The following is a 20749-nucleotide window of genomic DNA, read 5'->3' on the forward strand; positions in this document are numbered from 1 at the left end:
TTTCTTATTCATAAAAAAAAGAAAGAGTAAAGTGAAATTGGCTGTTCTTCATAGTTATATTGTGCCCTACTAGCCTTTGCTTCAAAACTTCAACTGGGACCAACATGAGGTGAATGACTGAAATACATAAAGAACATTAATGACATAGTATATATATATGTAAATAATACCATATCATGGCAGAAAAGTATCCTAAAGCAAACAGGACAGTGCTGAGAAACAATAACGACTGGACACCATTGGAAAGGATGTCAGCTTAGTGTCAAAAATTCCCTGCAAAGATCACAGTGGATCCTTTTAATAACATATAAATTTCATCTTTCCAAATTCTCTTCCATGATATATCCATTTTTAAATGGAAAAGCATTTTTTTAATCTACTGTCACTAAGAAAATCAGACAGAAAATGCAAAGTCCCTATGCTAAACTGTCTCAATCCTGCAACTCACTTTTTCCTCCAGAATAACCAAATTGCTATCAATTATTCTTTTAAAGCGTCCCATGAACATTAAAAATAAAAGCTGGAAGAGGCAAAGAAGAGAAATTTGTACAAGTAGGTTGTGTAAGACCTTGGAGAATATGCCTATGTCCAAATATAAATTCCATTGATTTTATGGATAGCATTTCTGTTACAAAACATCCAGTATTAATTAGAATGTAGATTCAGTCTGTTTCCTGTCATGTAAATGTAAGAAGCTGAAACTGGGACAGGAGGCCTTTGCAGGACAAAAGGTTTAAGAATAAAGCTATTTGGAGTTAGATACCCGGAGTCTATTTGGAGGTCCATCCTTGGCTTGCCACAGCCAAGTTCTTTGTCTTTCCTATCCTGCAGCCATATCACAGCTCTAGCACTGTTGTACTTTTTATTTGCAAAAGGAATTTCTTTCGAGAAACCAGTGTCTAGACACTTTGCCCCTTCATTCATCCAAGCTCATTTCCATTTTGAGGCAGTTGAGTGCTGATGCCAAAGAATGAAAAATCAAGAATAGGAAGCAGTAGGACTGCTGCTGCCAGACTTTCCAAGTTGAAGCCATGCAAGTAGCCCAGTAATTTCTGAACATACTGCAGAAAGAAATAGGGTAAAAGACATGCTGATAGTCAAATAATATCATAGCAGATTTCAACCACTCAAAATACTGGATTTATTTCTAACAGACAGGCAATTAATAGGGGAATTCAACATCTGAATTCATCTATTAAAACAGAAATTGCATTTTGTTTGAAATAAGTCAGCAAATTCATAAATATACTCTACTACAAACACTTTATCTGCATGTATTTACAGACAAAATAGAGACTCATTAAACTTAGGTGACAGCATATATTGTTTATGTGTATATTTCTGTATAGCAGCAAATGAATTTTCACTTATCTCTAGGAGTGAATTTACTATGGCCATATGTGCAATTTTTAAGCACTTCAGTAACTAAGAAGGAACTTAGAATTTAGTTAAGAAAAAACTTCTGCTTTTAGATGAGCTCATGCGATTCCTAATGAAAAATCTACCATATGGTTCAGTACAAAATACCAGATATGAGAATGACACTACTAAGTCAACGCAGCCTTGGAGAACTTCCTAACAAGATACTATGGCAGGAGTCAGCATGGAACAAAGAAGTTAAACAGAATAAGAAAAGCTGTATGGCACTGCCCCAGTCACTGCCACATTTGGTTACTCCTGTTGTAACAAGACTTATTCCTGGTAAAAAAGTGACAGTAATGTCAAAGAAAATGATATGCTTTTGAAATTTGTATAATTCAGAGAAGATGACTGACAGTCAGGAGACTGAATATAAATAACTTCCACCCTGAGACTGCCTGAGACTTCCTCAATGGTCTTCTCAAATAAAGGAATACTTTAAATATAAGAACACTTAAACAACCCTAATACAGTTTTGATAGCTGCACTAATGACAGGTTTGTGCTTGTATGGCATTTTGGACATACACCCATTGCCTTACTTGCTATTGTTGTTTGCTATAGATCACGATCACACCTGACTGTCTTCCTGTCGTTCCTGTATTTTGCAGTCACGGACTGCATACGCTCAAACTGTTTGAGGACAAATGCAAACACTTGTTTAGCAACCTCTTCAACATGTCCTCCTGGTATCCTTAATATGCTTTTACCAATCCATAACTTACATATTCTGTGCTGGGGGCAGGCAGTCAGCAGTGTAAACACTAGATCCAGCCTGCAAAGTAATTTTATCTGTCTTCCGGGAATGCTGTCTGGTTAGCAGACTAACTGAATTTGCCAAGTTGTTTCTAGATTTTTACCTTCTAGAAAAGTGCAGAAAAAAATGCAAAATCCAGTCTGGCTGTCAAGGTTTATTAGCTCAGATGCTGTATCATATAAACAAGCTTTCACCAGCCTGGTTCCTGAACACCCAGTTAGTAACAGAAAAGGCCTCAAATTGTACAGAAGGATTACTACTCTCTTCCAGCATGGGCAGGCTACTAAATGATCACCTGGAAATGGTTGGCTGTTTTATAACCTACTTGCCTACATAAAATAACAATGGCTTGAAGTCTAAAGTATGTGGACTTTTGCTACTAATTAGAACAGCAAGCACCACATCCTATGAAACACTACCACTTGTGCCTTAACGCATGCACCTGTGGATAATAGATGACAGGCAGGAACCGTGGCCAAAGTTACTTCATCCGTCTGTTTCTCTCATCAGACATCACCAAGCACACTCACATTTTCCACTGCACTCAAAGGCTGAGATGTATTGCATCACCAAACTTACTGACAATATATGCCACTCTGTGTCTACAATATTTGAAACAAATTATTTATTCTTTGCTATGCAGACTCGAAATGCTAACTTAATAGAAATTTAAAGATGTCCTTTAAGTTACTATTAAATGAAAATAGTACAGGTTGTCGAAGTGAAAGATACAGTGAAATAAGAGGATTTTGTTTGTTTGTTTGAGAGATATCATTTTGCAAAAGCTCGTTCTTCAAAGATAGGTAACTTGTGCAATTAACAGTGGGGGAGCATTAGATATATGTTCTAGATAAAATTCCTCTTTAAATGCAGAGCTAATTTTGACATCATCATTTATATGCATGTATATACACTGTGTATGTGCACTGTAGGTAAATAAGCATGTATATTTAAGTAACTGCAAAAGCTTATACAAGAGGCACAGTGGCACTCAGAAATTCCTCTTACAGTTATATTAAAAAAAAATTGTGCTTAAATAAATTCCTTAAATTAAGAAAAAAAAATAGAATAACTAGAGCAATACTAGGAATATACCTGAGAAACTAACAAAGTAATACTTATTTCATATAGGAAACAAAATTAGAGTAATGGCCTTTGAAATAACCCCATGGATTGTCATCTGTAAATGCAGCTATCTGTAGTAACAGGAGGTTGGAGGTATATTCTCATCTCTCCTAAAAATGGAGGTGAGAAATAATTAAAGCTAAAGTCCTTGACAAAAATGAATGAGAAATCTAAACATTCCATTATGTTCTTGATGAAGATAATTTCCCAATGCTCTAAGGAAAATTTCACTAGATTTAATGTTTTGATGGTGAGTACACAATCTTTCTCACAGAAGCTCTATGAGTTTTGATGAAAATTACTGATGTTACTGCACCAGAACATATAGGCTTAAAGTGAACTGAGGCAGAAAAAAAAATCATGAAGAAGGAAAGTATGATTAATGCAGTGGTTATTCAGTAAATACTTATGCGCAGTATTAATCTTGATATATGAACAATTATATTAATATAAAACTGCTCTACTTTAAAAATTGTTTTCTACATGCTTGTTCAATCAATAATTTGGAAAAGAACCCTATCCATCTAATCCTAGCACCACCATATAATTTATCAGCAGTGATTTTTAGGCATCTGTGCTTGTTAAAAATTAAACCAAAAAAATCTTTCAGTCTTTGAAGCTTCATAAAATTTCAGCGCAAGCCTTTCCAGTGTGATGTCTAATCTCATGACTGTTTAGTAGGGAACAAATTTGATCAGGTTGCTGTAGAATTAGTTAAAATGTTTGAGTACTTGTTTATGAAAGCCCAAGGGCTTTCACAGTTTAAGTACAAAATATTCTTTTACTCTTTTAATCACATCACTCTGAGTGAATGACTTCTAACACAATTTATGTAGCTAAAACTTATGTTTCACTTCCTCCACAGTACATGGCAATATGTGATTTAATTTACTATGTCTTCCATTACTTAAAACAGTTGTATGGCCTTGTTTCAGCAAAGTCCCAACAAAACCTATGAATTCTGGAAGTGTACATAACTCTCTTCCACAGTTACATGCAGGTGCACCACAAAGTAACCCAGCATAGACCTACCTTCTCAGATTGCCTAAGTCAGTAAAGTCCTACTAATTTCAGTAGATCTCAATATTTTATTTTAAACCAGCTGAGAACTTGTCCCTGGATTTTAGTGCATACCATTGATTTGGTTAGGAAAAAAAGAAAATATTGGAGACAAATAATCAAAACTACATTCTTTGGCTCAGCAGTCACAGATTTGCCTCCCTAACGGCCAGTAAACTGCATAGGAGAACATCAGAAGGCCTTGTCCCTGCCCCAGCCAGCTGCAGGGCCTGGGCTGACAGCAGGTCTCTTGAAGGACTCAGGGAATGAGTCTTCATCCATGTGACTGAATATCAATCAGATAGGACATTGTTTAGAGAGAGTCATGGTCTAAGATTATTGGGATGTGTCTACATAATGACTCTGAATGTCACAGAAAGACAGACAATGGAAAATAACTAAGTTGCTGGGCAGAGTGAGCTGGAGAAAAGCTGGAGCGAGCTGGAGCCCAAGCACGAGGCGAACTTGTTCCTCACAGAAAACTGACTCTGAGCCATTTGTTTGCTTGCTTCTCAATTTCAAATTTGGCTATCAAATTTTTAGCACTTCCAAAGCCAGTTGAGAGAGCCAGCAGTGGAGCCAAAAGAAATCTTGCTCTAAGACCAGGGCAGTGCAGAGCCATAACACTGTATCTTTGAATGAAAAGAAAAAAAAAAATCCAAAGTTTTTGAAAACCTCTGCTAACAGATCTTTTAAAATTTAAATTCTTTATCTCTACTTATTGGCAATTAACCATCTCCTGCGGGAGAGGAATTTTTAAGGTTTTATTAGTTTTAAGTTTCTAGCAACAGGCTGGCTTTTTTACTGCTTAGGGGTCAGCATCTGAAAGCTAACAGATTTTACAGTCTAAAAGACAAAAACATTATATGGTTCATGCTAGACTGGGTCTACTGATAAAATACTGACTCCTCTGAAGACAAACCATTGAAATAATGACAAAAACCCACAAGTGTGTAATGCAATCTCTTCATTTTTATGTTGTTATCTAGATTTTAGCCAACAGCACCCCTCTGATATTATCAGTCACGGATGAATCTCAACCCTCTGTCTAAGAGAATTAGTATTAAACTTCAGCATGTCCCTTTGGCACTTTCATAAACTCTTGCACTTCAGAGAAGGTGATAAAGTTGGAAACACTCTAAAGGCGAACTCAGTGTTGGACCGTGTCAGCTCACATCAGAAATTGAAATAGACATACCAACAAAGTCACTCAGAAACAGAGGATTGAAAAGATCAAGAGGCAGAGACTAACTCAACCATGCTAGACACCAGTATTATCACCAGTTCCAAACAAGGAAACTGAAACACAAAAAGAAGTAAGGTTTCACAAGTAAGAAAGCAGCAACTGCAGAACAAAGGCCATAAGGCAGAAGCTCTTATTCCCCATGCAGTTTGCTAGGCCATGCTCCAGAGTGGACAAGCAGTGGAAGTCATTGAGCTTCAGTATAAGATGTTTCAGTCCACTGGCAATAAAACTTATAGAAATAGTCTAAATATAAATTATATACAACTTTGATAATTCTCAGGTAATGTACTAAATGCATATGTCATCTTCTTACTGAACTCCAGGTTCTGATTTGCTCCATTGTACGACCACAAAATCAAGGTCTTCTACTCATTAATTTGGCCATATTTACTGTAATCATAAAGAGCGAGAGGAGATTCTGAGAATAATTCCAAGTATAATTCTGAGAATTTCATAGAGAGGCCTTGATCTGCTGGTAGAAACTACTTGCAACAATGTGAACCCCTTTGCTAGGAATTTCTCTAAGGATCTCTTCAGATCTCAAACATAAATATTTTAAATTTCTCATTAAAAGGATCCTAATCACTTCCTATAGCATAGGTCTCTTAAAAACAATAAAAATACCCCCAGAACACAGCAAAATAATAATGGATTTTATATACCAGATTTAATGTGGTGATAGAAGCTTCCATCAAATGTCCCCTATCAGAATGTCTACCTGATACCACTTTTTTAAACCTAGTGAATGCTTTTAGACAAAGTTTTACTATTTTCTGTTAACTCTGCTTCTCCCATAGGCTGCAGAAAGTCTCTAATATATTTAAAGTTCACATTATTTTTCATTAGTTAATATTTGTATGTTTATACACACACACGCAAATCTAGGATGTTAGTACAAAGGACTCATTGCATGGAGAGTGAGAAGAGAGAATCCCTACTTTCAGGAATTATTAGCCTACAAAAAAATGTGTCAAGAACTTCTAATTTAATAAGTTATTAGAATCAATTTTTCCCAATAGCAGAAAGCAGTTTTATCGTATCTTTCAGTCAGTTACCTTTAGAATCAGCAACACTTTTTTCAGAAAAAGAAGAGGAATAAATGCCTTATACTGTCTGCTTATGATTATTTTCATGAAAGAAAGCCTAAGCTACTGATACTTATTAGTTTATACATAAACAACTTTTACCTGTATAATAAAATCACTGAAGTAGTTCACTTTGCCTTGAACTTCTAAAAATCAAGATGTACACGTACGGTTGAATTAGTTCAGTTACTCAGAAATCAGTCGAGTAATACCAAAGATAAATTTGGCCCATTATCTACTGCACAGCACAAATGAATAATGCAAATATGTATGCAAAGAACCATGAAGTATCCAGGCTTAGAAATGCATTTAAAATGTATCACTAACTTTCAGCTTCCTGAAATATTTATCAGCTGCACTAGGGTTCCACATGCAGTAAACTGTATTAGTGACTTCACTTCACTGAATTAGTATTTCCACACCTGACTCTGAGGAATGCAGAAAAGAAGACTGAAATTAACTACTAAAACAATTTTGTATATTGTTTTGTAACCCTGGATTTCACAAGTCTCTCGGGAACTGTTTCTCTTTCACCTTAATTTTTATCCCAAAACAAAGACTAACTGGAGTTAACAGTGCCTTTTAGAGGGGAAAAGGAAAAGATATAAGTTTTCAGTTATTTAACCTCAAAAGCCACCAATAATAAATTGTATAGATTTAGAAATGAGAACATTTCATAATGGGAAAGCTGCTAAGAGAATCCACAGCAAGGAGTAGGCTTTAAAACACTATGGTCAACTCAAAAATATCACATAAAGAATTAACTAGTTGTATTAGAATCTGTCTAGTGGCACAAACTAGGTAAAAGGACCAAAAGGAGGCTGGAAGAACCCTGCATCAACCCATCAAAGCATTTAAAATATAGAACCCCAGTCAAGCATTGAATTAGCCTTATTAAACTTGTTTCAGATCAAATTACTGCCTGAACCTGAAGGAATTAAAATAGTTTTACTGCTCTGTTAAAGACCAGAACACCTGAAGTAGGATTTCTCATTCTGAATACTCTGGAACACATCAAAAAAAGAAAAGAAAAAAGAGAGAGAGAGAGAGAGAGAATTAGTCCGTAGCTTAAGATTGAACAATTAAAGTGGCTTGATCAAGAAAATCTTTTGTAAGCAATTTTAACCAATAAAATCTAACAGTTACAGTTATAGCAAAAGAGAATTCCCTCAAAGCCATATGTTTTATGCATTATGGACTTCCAGAGGGTACATGCTTATTCATTTAATCTGACAGATGCACTCCCCTACTAAACAGTATTAATCCACAATAGCATTTTCCTGCAGTATCTTGAGTCAGAAATAACATGTAAAACCAGTCTGCTCTGTAAACAATTTTTTTTTGTTTGAAGTACTATAGATAGGGTTTTTCCCCCCCCTACATTCTAGATATTTCACTTGAATTCAGCCATAAAGATCATAAGAGTAAATAAACTGCTAACTTCACAGGTCTACAGATCTGTTTTGGAAAAAGCTGTTAGGACTTTTTCACATAACTGACTTCAGGATGAAATTCATTTATTTAATCCTCTGAACAGCCAGTTACATTTCCCTGGGACTACAGCAGCACCAGGTGCATCCAGGAGGTCATATCCATGCATTATTTTCATCAATCTTCTGTAGCAAATTTCAAATTAGCTGACCCATCTAAACAAAAATCTACCTGAAAAGCCTACTAAAGGCTAAAAGATTAAACGCAATTATAAGAGATGCAAATCCCATTCTCACCTGTTCGATATTACAATCCAAAAAAAAAAAAAAAAAAATAGGTCTCAATCACTGTAGTTTACTACATAGTATGTACTGAGAAGACTTTCTAGGATAAAAGTATAAAGCAACAGGTCTGTAAGCTCAAATAAATTTTTGCACAAGAAAGATTAGTCTGTTATTTTATCCCAATGGGATTACTGATTTTCTTAGGTCTTAGCTTTAGACAAGTTGAAACAAGCAAAAACCACAGTCAAATAAAATGTTACTAAGGACAAAAAACTGTGGGGAAACAAGACACCTCCACAAAAAACAAACATTTACTTTCTTGCCTTTAATAGGTCTTAAAAAGCCCATTGCTCCTTTTTTTAAAACTAAAATACCAATAACTATGTGAAAAAATAGGCTATCAGTCACAAGTTAAATGGCATTTCATGTGGACTTTGAAAAAATCAATTATTTTATCTATGTAGCCTCATTTAAGAAGATTTAAAACATTTTGATGTCCAAAAATATTTGTAAAGCCATTGTGAAATGACGTTTACAACAACCAATATATCGTTTCACAAACTATCTCATTTCATTTCAAACTACGGGAAATAAAATTACAAAGCAGCCCCAAACAAGTGATCTATCTTTAACTCTTTACCTTTGTTGCATGCTTGTAAATTAATCTCCTTAATCACTTCAAAATTCACTCTAAGCAATTGAGCAGTCTCCTCAAAGCTGAACTGAGAGTTTTCCCTCCTTTCCGAAGCAGTAGTTCAAGCAGGTCTAGTCATTTTTTCCTTTCATCACTCACAAAAAGAAACTTAAAAAAAAAGAAAATTAAATGGAGAATGCTGCCAACCATTCAGAACTCTCAGAAAGCAAAAAAGCAAAGAAGAATAAAAAACGCACGGCTTTATTTATTTTGAAAGCACTCAAACATTCACAATAAACTAAGGCATAAAATTATATTCATTAAAGCTACCACAAGCCCAGTGGTTGCAGTCTTAAAACAGACAAGAATAGAGTTCAGTCAGGCACAAAGGTCTCCATGGCAACGGTGAATTTAGACCCCCATTGGCATTATTTATGCAACATTTCATCACAAAAGGCCCCTCCCACCAGCCTGCCTCACAAACTCTGCCCTTCCGCTCTCCCTCCCTCCCTCCTCCTCCTTCGCATCCCCAGCTGGCCCTTAAGCTAGCCCCATCTCCACTACAAGCTAGACCCCACAGTAGCGCAAAATAAATGCAACCTGTCTTCCGACTTCGTTGTGCTATTTTTCAGGGACGGCAAATGAATTTTAAACCCTGTGGAGTTTATGTTTTAAAACACTTAGGTGCTTGATACCAATGATGCACAGTTTGCCAACAACAACAACAAAAAGAATTTTGAATTCAGTTTGAACACGACAGTTTCTACTTTGATCACATTAAAAACATTCCAAGATAACATGGGACTAGAAACAATCCTTCAAGCAAGATCAAGGAAAAATTAAATACAGCATTACTGGCAAAAGTATAAAGCAAAGCAGATACTACATTATTAAGCTGCTGACCCGTGCCCATGTCCCAGTGATAAATTTTCAGCATCTTTTTTTCAGAGTGCAGATCAATCTTCATACATATGTATTTTTGTTTAGATTTTTTAATTTACAGTAAAAGTCAATATGTCAGTATAGAATCTCAGCATGCCATAACTTCACACAGAATTAATTTAAAAACCACATTTTTAGCTTATCTTTTATAATACAGAGCATATATTTCAGGGCATAGATGATGATTTCCTTCTGCTTTGTAGCGTATTACCTGAAGCTATGACTCTTTTGTCTTAAAAATACATGCACATAAAAAATAAAACTTACTATATACACTCAAACCTTTAGGAGCATGTAGAGTAATACATGGCAAAGATAAAAGAGAAAGACTAAATGCCTCTCCCATCCTTCAGTCCTGACAACTCAGAGGCCTTATTGCACATTACCAAGCAGTAACAACTTCACTTGCATGAATATTCCCACTGAGCTCAGTGAGACTTTTCATGTGCCCCAACGTTCAAGAGATCTGTGTTCAAGGAGCTTTTCAGAGTGGGTGGTGGAGGGTGGCAGTAGATGGTACAGGCCAAAATGAGGATCAAGCAATATTAACGACAAACTTCTATAACCTCATGCCATACTGCTGTTGACAGTTATGCTTACATGGAGTTTATTTTTGTTGTACTTCAGAAAGTTGTGAATGCATAAGTATTTGAATTATACCACTGAAATCAAAAGGACTTGACTTGCTACTGAGGATTTCTTGCCAAAGTGTCTCATCCATTCTGCGAATTTGAGATGGTCAACATATATACAACCTGAACAGTCAAGGATAAAATCTATTGGATTATTTTCTGCACGAAGGTTCTTTCCAGAAAAATAGCATTTCCTTTCTTTCACATAAATATGAGCTACAACTTAAATATTTCATGTGAATAAACTGCATCAGCTTGCAGACTCTGAAATGAGCACGTCCCTTATTGATGTTTTAAATTAAACTAAATATGATTATTATACTGTTTTAATTTTTGAAAATGTCATAGCACACAGCCATCATAATTCACTGCCAATACTTAACTATCAGCCTGAAGGACAGGACTGCAGGCTTGCATTTTAGCCTTTTTTCTACACTCCATATTCAACCCAGATTTTAAAGAAATAGCTTCTTCATATTTACAAAGACTTTTTCCCCTTTTCTGAAACACAATGACCAAGTAGCTAACATCTTCTATCATTTAGATTTATCATTAGCAATTGGAAGTCATAAAATTTCAGTGCACATTGCAGCAGTCTTCTCTGTAAATATCACAGTGAAGCTCTAGGTCAGTTTTGCTTGATTTTACAGGACACGGTATAGGCGTTAAGGAAGAAGGAGTGACATTTCAGGGGCTGCAGAAACCCGCTGACTCAGCTCCCAGCAAGTGCCAAGCCATTCACCCGCCCTCGTGGTGGCAGAGGTGGGGACAGCGACCGGCCTCCCTCAAAGTGGGCCAAGGGAAGACACTGGATGCACCTAGGCAGGTTCTGAGGGGCAGCTGTGTCCAGCGTTAAAAACACCTCTTTTAAACATCTGCTGAGACCAAGGCAATACTAAAAACAGGATGCAATCTGCTGCTTCTCCCAGACACCTTTGGAAGGGGAAAACCAAACAATTGTGAGCTGCATTTCTAAAATTTTAAGGAAATAAAATGTTGCTGGGGAAAATGGATGGAAAATTACCTTGTAAAGCTCTTTATTTTAGCTCCTGAATTACATCCTTACTAGCTTCCTTGCAACTATGCCAAGTTTTAAGTGTCATTTAAGGAGAACAATGGAATAATTTATTGTTGTTCTCCATTGCTGCCTAGGATGTAAGAAAGAAGATTGTTTGTGATAAATTAAAGGTCACAAATAAATGGCAATTTAATGGAAGAAAATCTACTTCACATGAAATAATATCTCCAAGGGGTAATTAATTACAAAGCACTCTGAGCATGTTCTGTTTCACTGAAATACTGTAAATGGCCACCCTGTTTCATTTCAATGTGCTAATATGCATCACTGTTGCAGGAATGCTCTACATCACTGCTGAAAAATTAATAAAACAGGTACTATAAAGTCATTACAGGTATTGCTGCACTGCATATACACAGTCTAACAGTAGGTTTAATAAAGAAATTTATACTATCAAATATAACTGGTTAGAAATAATAACGATCAACTATAAAGGGATTTCACTGCTGCTGATGAGATAAATGATTGATATTAAAAAAGGATTACCACATCATCATGCAAGACTTGTTAATTATTATGAAATTTGTACAGACTGCTACCTTTAAGCAAAAGGATCCTATCTCATATGAAAGTAATGGATGAAAATGGAAGAAAACTGTATTCATTACAAACCTGTATACCCCTCATGTTGGAATATGTACTTTTTCTGAACCAGAAAAATACCTATACATTTAAATTGAACAAATCTGTAAGTGCTCTGTGGATGTATGACCTATCGTATGCTGAAGCTATACAAACTACAAGAGATTGGAGTGGGAGGAGAGAAAATTCTGTAGCGTACTTTATACTTTCCTGTAATACTTACTCAGGGGAAACAGCATTTAAGTTGGTATACTGAGAAAAGAGTTCAGATATACTTGCAGGATTTTTCTAATGCTTATGCAGCATACAAATACCTCTGAACCACAATTCAGTTTTTTTATGTTTACATCTAAATACTAATTTTTATGTGCACAGATGCACATGCCCATCTTTTTCACACTTATAACTTCAGGAATCATTTATAACTTCTCCAGAAATTCAGAGCATAATGACTACATGAGTTCTTTATAATTTGAATGCAAAACATCAATATTCAAGTTTATGTTCTTCAGAAGAGAAAAATCTGTAAGTATTTCAAGCCATACTAAGGCCAGAGTTGAAGAGTAGCCTGTGCTGTCCTTGAGCCAACAGGATGCAAGTGTAGGATGAATTGGTTTACAAAGCAGAAATAAGATTGATTCACTTGAAGTTGCATAAACTTTTACTGAACTACTTTGATGGTGGCTTCTATACTGTTTTCTGCCTACAAGACTCTTTCTAGGGCACATATAGCTGTTCCTCTGCTTGACGCTCCATACATACACAGACAGAGATTACTCCAGAATCTTTCTTGTTTCTCTAATGCCTTCTTCTATTTTGTAACATTAAAAACATTTCAAATTATACTGCAATGTTATTTTATGGCAACTTTAGAGGCTCAGGCCTATGCCAGTTTTTTCTTGTGTTTTACTCAAGTTTCCATTTTCATTTTGTACCTCACACAGAAGATCATTCTAAGAACAAGTAAGGTTTTTGTGTAATACTTTGTATGGTGACTCTGTAGATCTCTACAATTTCTCTTCCATGATATACTCAGCTTAGTCAAAAAGTGTAAATAGTGAATGTTGTTCCTGCATAATGAATGAAGAAAGCCTTTTTCAGGATCTGAATGGACAGCAACATATGGCTTTTATTTCCATCAACTTTTACTATATATGTCCTGCAACACTAATGAATAGCAGATAAAAAAAAAAAAATTACAGGCCACGGAGTCTTTAAGACTTATACTGTTTTACTGTCCATGGGAATAATCACTAATACTAATAAAGAAAAAAAATGACAAAGCAATTGAACCCAACTTTTGCTAAAAACCCAACTTTTGCTAAAACAGCTACCTGGACATTCTGTACCATTCCAGATCAGCTTCGTAAGCCATTCCGGAAAGTTTTTTTAACACTCAGCAAGTGTTTTGCAGAATATGAGGCACGTCTAAATGAGACAGTAGAAACGAAAGCAGCTTGAAAAGGCACAGGCATTTCCACAGCTATCTGGAAATCAAAAGTAAAGCTCACCGATTCCAGTGGTAATATATTTAGTCCCAAAAGAATCATTATGTGGAGCTAGTGCTTATCCGAGTACCGTGCTTAAATTCCAACTAATTGGATTAGTGGTGATTTCTGGAAGTTACAAATAGGCTTTCTGGATATGTTGTTGAGAAATTTTTTAAAAATGAAGATTTGCATTTTTAAAAGTTTATAGGAATCTTGCCAGATTTCTAATAGCTACACAGTTTAAATACTTGTATTTAAGGTTTAGTCCTCTGTTTTAAAAGTAAGGTTGTCCTTCACAGCAATTCAATCTGTAAGTGTGATTTGCTGGGGCAGTAAAGTCAAATATGAGAAATACAAATGAGTCTGAAAAAAAGTATTAATTTGCATTTTTCTACATAACAGCTTTTCTCCTCTCAGTTGTTTTTGACTGTCTACCCTGTGCCTGTCATAATCTGAGAGTTCTTTTCTTTTATGTGGTGATTGTTTTAAAAGTAATATGAAACACCTCATGATTTTGCTACAAATGGATATACTGAAGTGTCCCTTTGCAATATGGTTAACATGTCCCCTACTACCTTCAGCCAACTTCCCTTTCAGAACAGGTACTCTGGAGGCAATATGTTTTGTCATTCATGGACTGACAAACAGTCACTTTTATAGGGTTCATAAAGTACCTCTTGGACTGACAGAAGTGACCAGCAACCCCTTAGAAGATATAACCCCTTAAAAGAGGGTTATATGTAGCGGAAATGGAAAGCACCTGCCGCAGTGAAACTTGCGGACGTGTGACAATGTAAGAGTGATGACTCTTGAAGATATGAGTAGACTGGTAAATACACAAATGCCAGAATCATTTCACATGACATTTTATCTTTGTTCTTGATAAGTGAATTGGCTGCTTGTGGCGGACAGATGAATGAATTTTTTTGCCTTAAACATTTCTTGGTGCATGGAGTGCAGGCAGGCCATAACCCCGAACAAGCCATCTGTCCCTGGCGGAAACAGGACTGGGCTGCTGCGACCCCCGAGATGGTCTCCCTGTGACCACCCAGAACACACCGAGCCTGCACTGAACGAGACCACAGTCGAGCAGAGACTTTGGGATCCGTTTTTAGCACAACTTCTATAAAACTTGCTTGGCATGAGTGGCTAAATTTGCTGAAGCCTTAGGCCGCACTCCCTAGTTTGGTGAGAAAGGGCCCCAGAGCTGGTACAGGCGGGAACGATAAGGGAGTTACCAGCAATTTGCATTCCTGTGCACTGCTGAAACAGTGCTAATTGCTGGAGTTACCACCTCTTTGTCAAGACCTTGAGAGATGATGGTGGGACCCGAGGAAGGAAGACACACCTATAGGAAGGAAGACACACCTGTCGGCAGAAACTGCAACAGAAAAGATAAGGGAGAAAAGAAACAGCCTGCCTAGGAACAACGATGAGATCCAATAAGGAGCAGGAGACCCCAGACTCAAAAATTACTATTGGTCTGAACTACCACGTGGGGGGGGTGTGGGAAACTTAATTTGAAAAAGCTATAATTGCCCAGGGATCTCTTTGTTCAGGGTCCCTCGTTGGAGGTACCCAACTCGAGCTGTAACCACTGCACGCATGTCATTCCGAGCTAACCTAGGGTCGGACCCAACTCGAGTTGTAATTACTGCACGCGCACCACCAAAACTTGCACCCAGGGTGAAGAGGACCCACCTACCACCAGACGGGAGCCCCCCCACTGCCGAGACTCCCAAAGGAAGAGGACCAACAGGACGCCGCTGGATCCACGGGTGGTGATATCTTTCTCTCTCTCTCTCTCTCTCTCTCTCTCTCTCTCTCTCTCTCTCTCTCTTTCCCCCTCTCTTTTGTTGAATGTTGGTAAGATCTGTTTTTGTCTAGCTAGTTGCAGTATTCGCCATTGAATTATCCTATTTGACCACATGCCTTATCTTTGTGTTAATAAATCTTAAAACTGGTTGGCTGGTGTCGTTTCACCTTAATTCAGTCCAAGGGCATCACGAACTTGGTCGTTTGGCCCCAAGGGGAGGGAGGTCGTCCTGAACGACTCCTTTCGGGCCGCGACACTGCTGCCTAATTTCTAACTACACATATTATCATGACCCTTAGATAGTACAGACTAGTAATCTCTGCTGTATGTATTTTGAAGCAGTAATAGAAAATAAATGGGATTATATTTTTCATGCTAGCTTTGTGGGGACTCATATTTACTTATATATACACTCATATTTTCCTTTTCTGTCTGGATTCATAATTAATCTTTTATCATAATTAATCTTTTTGTTCCTGTCCAAAAGGGAGCATTCACCCACCCACCTTCTCAATCTTCTGTAAATGCTAAGAAAATAGAAATAAACTCATCTTGGATAAACTGCATGAGTGTCAGTGGTCCTAAAGAGGCCTGCTGGCTGATACGCCCAGATTCATGAAGAGCCTGCAACATCACTGGGTCTGTGCCATGAATGGTTAAGGAAAGCTACTCTGAGCACTGTATTGGGGAAACACAGGGGGATGGATTAAAAAGGGCAAAAAGAACTGCAAAAATCCTGATTCCCCTACTGCACATCAGCAAAACTTTTCTGAAATTACTTTTATGAGGAAAGACTTCTGGAAGAATAGCAATGTATTCACTTTTCTGAGTCTAACCATGCTACAAGGAGAGCTGACTAGCATGCTGACTGCTTATTGAGGGCATAGCATAATTTTCTCAAGATCTGTCTTCTTAATAACAGTATAATTAAAAATTACGTGCTTTAAGCTCACAGGATAATTCACGTTGGAAGGGACCTCAGGAGGTCATCCAGTTTAACCTGCTGCTCAGAGCAGGGTCAGCTCAGGGGTCAGGCCAGGTTACTCAGTGCTTTATCCAGCTGGGTCTTGAAAACCTCCAAGGATGGAGACTGCACAGCCTCTCTGGGCAACCTGTTCCGCTGTTTCACTGTCCTCATGATGAAGAAGTCACTCTTTATATCTAGTCTGAACTTCCCTTGTTTCAACTTATTAAATGTTTCTCATCCTCCCACCACTCGCCACCGTGAAGAGCCTACCTTCATCTTCCCAATACTGTGGGCACTGGCAGGCTGCTGTTAGGTCCCCTGAAAGCCATTTCTTCTCCAGGCTGATCAAGCCCAGTTCACTCAACCTCTCCTCATCTTATGAGATCATTATTGCAAAAAGAACATATATTTAGTGTAATTTCCTTGCAACTCTTACACACATCAGATAAAACCAACTATTTTATACATACTTGCTATAAGCTCCAAAACCTTAAAAAAGTACACCTGCACAGCAAGGGCTTTTCTAACCTTCAGGTGAATCCTCTACATAACAATGGGTTCCTTGTAGGAGAGAGAATCCATTCCCCCAGATTAACAGGAATTTTAAAATGCTTGAAAAAATATAAAATTGCTTGTTTCTAATCAAGTCACACCATAGGCTATTCCAACCTGAATTTTTTTTGTTCTTGTTGATTTAGTCACAATCAGAAACACAGGGCCTGATTGATAGATAAGCTTACTTTCAAGAAACCCATACCACCTGCCTTTCTTATATACAGCAAAATGGCCAATGATGTTAGTATTCTATATTATTTAAAAGCTTTAATGCAAGCATGAAAAAAGGGGAACAGAAACCATAAGCAGTAATATTGCTACTAGCAATAGTATGCTGAATAACTGGCACAGAAAAGGTGTGTGAGTATTCACATGAGGAATGATCTTATCTATCAGCAGAGGAATCCTTTTTGCTAGAACTGTTGTTAAGAGATTAATATTTTGTGAAACAGTATGAAACGAAAGAATATTTATGCAGGATACTTCTATCACAACTGCATTCATACTGCATCTCACCTCAACAACTTACTTGCCACATGGGCCACGTGGAGCCATGGAAACCCAAAATAATGAAGGATATGGTTGCATAAAATGTTAAAGGACTGGGTAGCATGTGCAGGTTTCCCTCCCTAGGATTCTTTTAGTTGAAAGTTGTTCTTCTAATAAAGGCAATCTCGAAGTTGCTTAATTTAATAGTAAGGTAAGATCTCAGGGAAAAATAGTATATTGAAAAAAGATTAGGCCACTGTTGGAATGAAAAAATGCAATGTGAAAATGTATTATCACAGTCATATACTACATTGCTAGTGTGGTGATCAGTGACAGAAATAATTTATCACCACAACAAAAAACAATGTCTGTAATCTAATTTCACTTGTTACATCTTGTATGACATATACAAACATCAAATGAAGTTCAACATCTATGATGTTAAAGTTTTATGATAGTCAAACATTATGATGGGTTTTCTATCGAACTAAAAAGAGTTCAAGAACCAAAGGGGTACTTTGAATCTGCAGAACAAGCATGCAGTAGCTTCACATGTCATAATACAGTGTTACATAGTGTCACTTCTTCAGTCTCCAAGTGACTTTTGAACAACTAGAAAGCTTTTTAAGTCTGACTTTTTGATACAAGACAAGGAAGAAATACATCCTTTTATCCAGGAATTCATCTCTGACCAAAAATAAAGACTTGCTGCTCACAACAGGTTATTTTCCTTCTCTTTCGGATTTTAAAAATATTCTTCTTTCATGGTAGCATGAGCTTGCTATCCACCTCCAAAACAGATCCTGAAAATGAAGTCATGCATGATGACAAAGAGCATGAAACAATACAGAAGATGAGAACAAATATGATTTTTTTTAATGGAGAACAAAGCTCTTGGTTTTCAAGTTATCCAGAACATAATCAGGCCAGGAACTATTAGCCAAAATAAAGAAGTAAAAGAAATCTATAAAGGGAGCAGACAATACTGAGAAACATGCTTTTTATTAGAAAACACTTCTTGTGTCAATTTTTTAGTTAAGAAAATCAATCAGAAGTCAATATACAGCTATAGCAGCATAAGGAAGCAGCAGAAGTCAAGTTCAACAGAAAGAAGCTGTGCAATCAATTTGACCTTTTGTCAGACACTTTACCAGCTCTGCAAAAACTGGATATTAAGCATATACCCATAAAATAGGTCAAATTATTTAGCGAGTGTGGGAATTCTAAATCATCTTAGGCTATGACCTGCCCATATCAGCAAATCATGCTACACTGGAAAAAAGAGTCTCCCAGGGTGCAGCTGTGGTTTGATGGGAAGGTAAGAATGAGGAGGAGTTCTTCAGGAAAGCCAGATTCTGTGTTCAACTCAATTACCAGTCAGATGTAACTAACATTTTAGAGCGAAAATAAAAGTATCGATGAAGTCAAAGACATGAAAAAAAATTGGGGAGGGTGTGAAGGATTAAAAAACTGTTTCAGGCTTCTCTTTTGATAGGTGAAATATTCTACCTTTTGAAAATGGCTATATGCTGCAGATTCTTTTTATATATATTTAAAGTGTACATTATAAAATCACTGGGCACAGACATAATGTTAACAACTTCTCCTTTTTCATGCAAAATTTCTTTGACAACTTGGCGTTTAGTTCATCACATTTTTAAACTGAATGCACCCAACACAGTGGACCTAATCTTCCAATCTGTCAGACAGAATTTGTCATTAACAAACTTTATAAAACAGATTAAATACTTGACTTCTTTCTTAAGCATGTGAATTGACAGTCAGCTGGAGAAAATGTGTATTTCCAGCAAGATGAATGAGTAATTACTAGTTGAGATTATTCTGTTTATATTATATAGAGTGAATGTATTTCTATACTGTTTGTGGAAGGTCTCAGAATAAACTGATCAGCAATTGCTATAAATCAAAAGAAGTTAAGCTGATCAGCTTTCAAAAGAAATTGTGGAGGTTAAAGGGGAAAAGGAAAAGTAGCAAATAAGAAGCTGAGTAGGTAAAAGCAGGGAGTGAATCTGGTGTTCAGAAAGGTATGGAGCCACTGATAACTAACAGAAAAGAGAGAAAGGCACTCATTAACGATTGCAGCCACCATTCCCTTTGGGGTGGCAGGCACATTAACCTTTGAGAGCAATCATACCAGGTACAAAATAGATCTGTTTCAAATAATTATTTGGGAAAACCATGACTGCTTGGCTACCAGGTTTTCATTTAGGCTTTTAATTGGATAAAGGCAGGGGGTGGGTCCCTCCCCCCCACCTCCAAAAACGCAGAGTACACCTGTTTCCTAAGTTGTAGCAAGAATATAACCATTTCCTAGAACAGGAACATAGTCTATTTAAATAACATAATAGCAAATATTCAAGGCCTCAAATTCTATTTGAAAAACTAAACATGTTTGCTGCAGACAATAAGAAACACTGTTATCCACCCCCAAGAGAAAGCAATCTATCTTTAACCAGTGATTAACAGACTAATTAAGTGACCTCTCAAGTGTAGCTTTTTGCTAACACTCTCCAGTCAATCATGCATTCAATCTAATAACCTACTTACCAAAGCTATATAATCTCTTACTGAAAGACTCACAAACAAGTAGCCATCAAGGTCCTTCAGTGACTTGTAATAAGGTTTCTTTTTCACCAGGTATTCTGACACACTTGAGAAGAGACATAACCACATTTAACAGAGCATTTCCCTCAAACTGTTGGGCTAAAATTTCTAATGCACGAGAGGGAATCGCATCCTGGAAATTTTTGAGAACTAGGCCTGGTTCTCTCAGTAATAGTTCAAGAAATTAGTAGAAATATGAATTGGTTACAACTAGTTGCCAGCATACAACCGTGCATAGGATTACGGTGTCATCAGGCAACAAATTGGTTGACTTTCAAGCAGCTACTAAGCATGCTTGATATGTTGCCTTGGCAAAGCACATTTTTATCCACACATAACTCTCTGCAGTTCAGCAATACTATTATTCTTGTTAATTAGGAACAGAAGGAGTCGGCAAGACACAAGCTAAATTTTTTAAGGTCTTTAGACAACCAGAAATGCAGATAGATGGTAAATGGAATTCTTAAAAACATCCTAAAATTTATAGCACTTAATGCTGGCTGAAAACTGTGATACATACGACTGACAAGTTGA

The 20749-nt window shown here is 36.9% G+C and overlaps 1 protein-coding gene across 5 annotated transcripts in view; it reads right to left on the reverse strand.

The window, feature by feature from the left end:
* Positions 1–20749, reverse strand: part of CTNND2 (catenin delta 2) — a 664005-nt gene that overhangs the window by 428882 nt on the left and 214374 nt on the right. The window contains exon 1 of one of the 5 annotated variants that reach the window (XM_064506860.1): positions 9046–9361. The exons of the other annotated variants lie outside the window; for them this stretch is intronic. The gene's annotated coding sequence lies outside the window, so the exon portion shown is untranslated. Of the gene's footprint in view, positions 1–9045; positions 9362–20749 lie in introns of those variants that run through there. 5 annotated transcript variants of the gene reach the window in all.

This window comes from Dromaius novaehollandiae, chromosome 2 (genome assembly GCF_036370855.1).
Source record: "Dromaius novaehollandiae isolate bDroNov1 chromosome 2, bDroNov1.hap1, whole genome shotgun sequence".
Lineage (NCBI taxonomy): Eukaryota > Metazoa > Chordata > Aves > Casuariiformes > Dromaiidae > Dromaius > Dromaius novaehollandiae.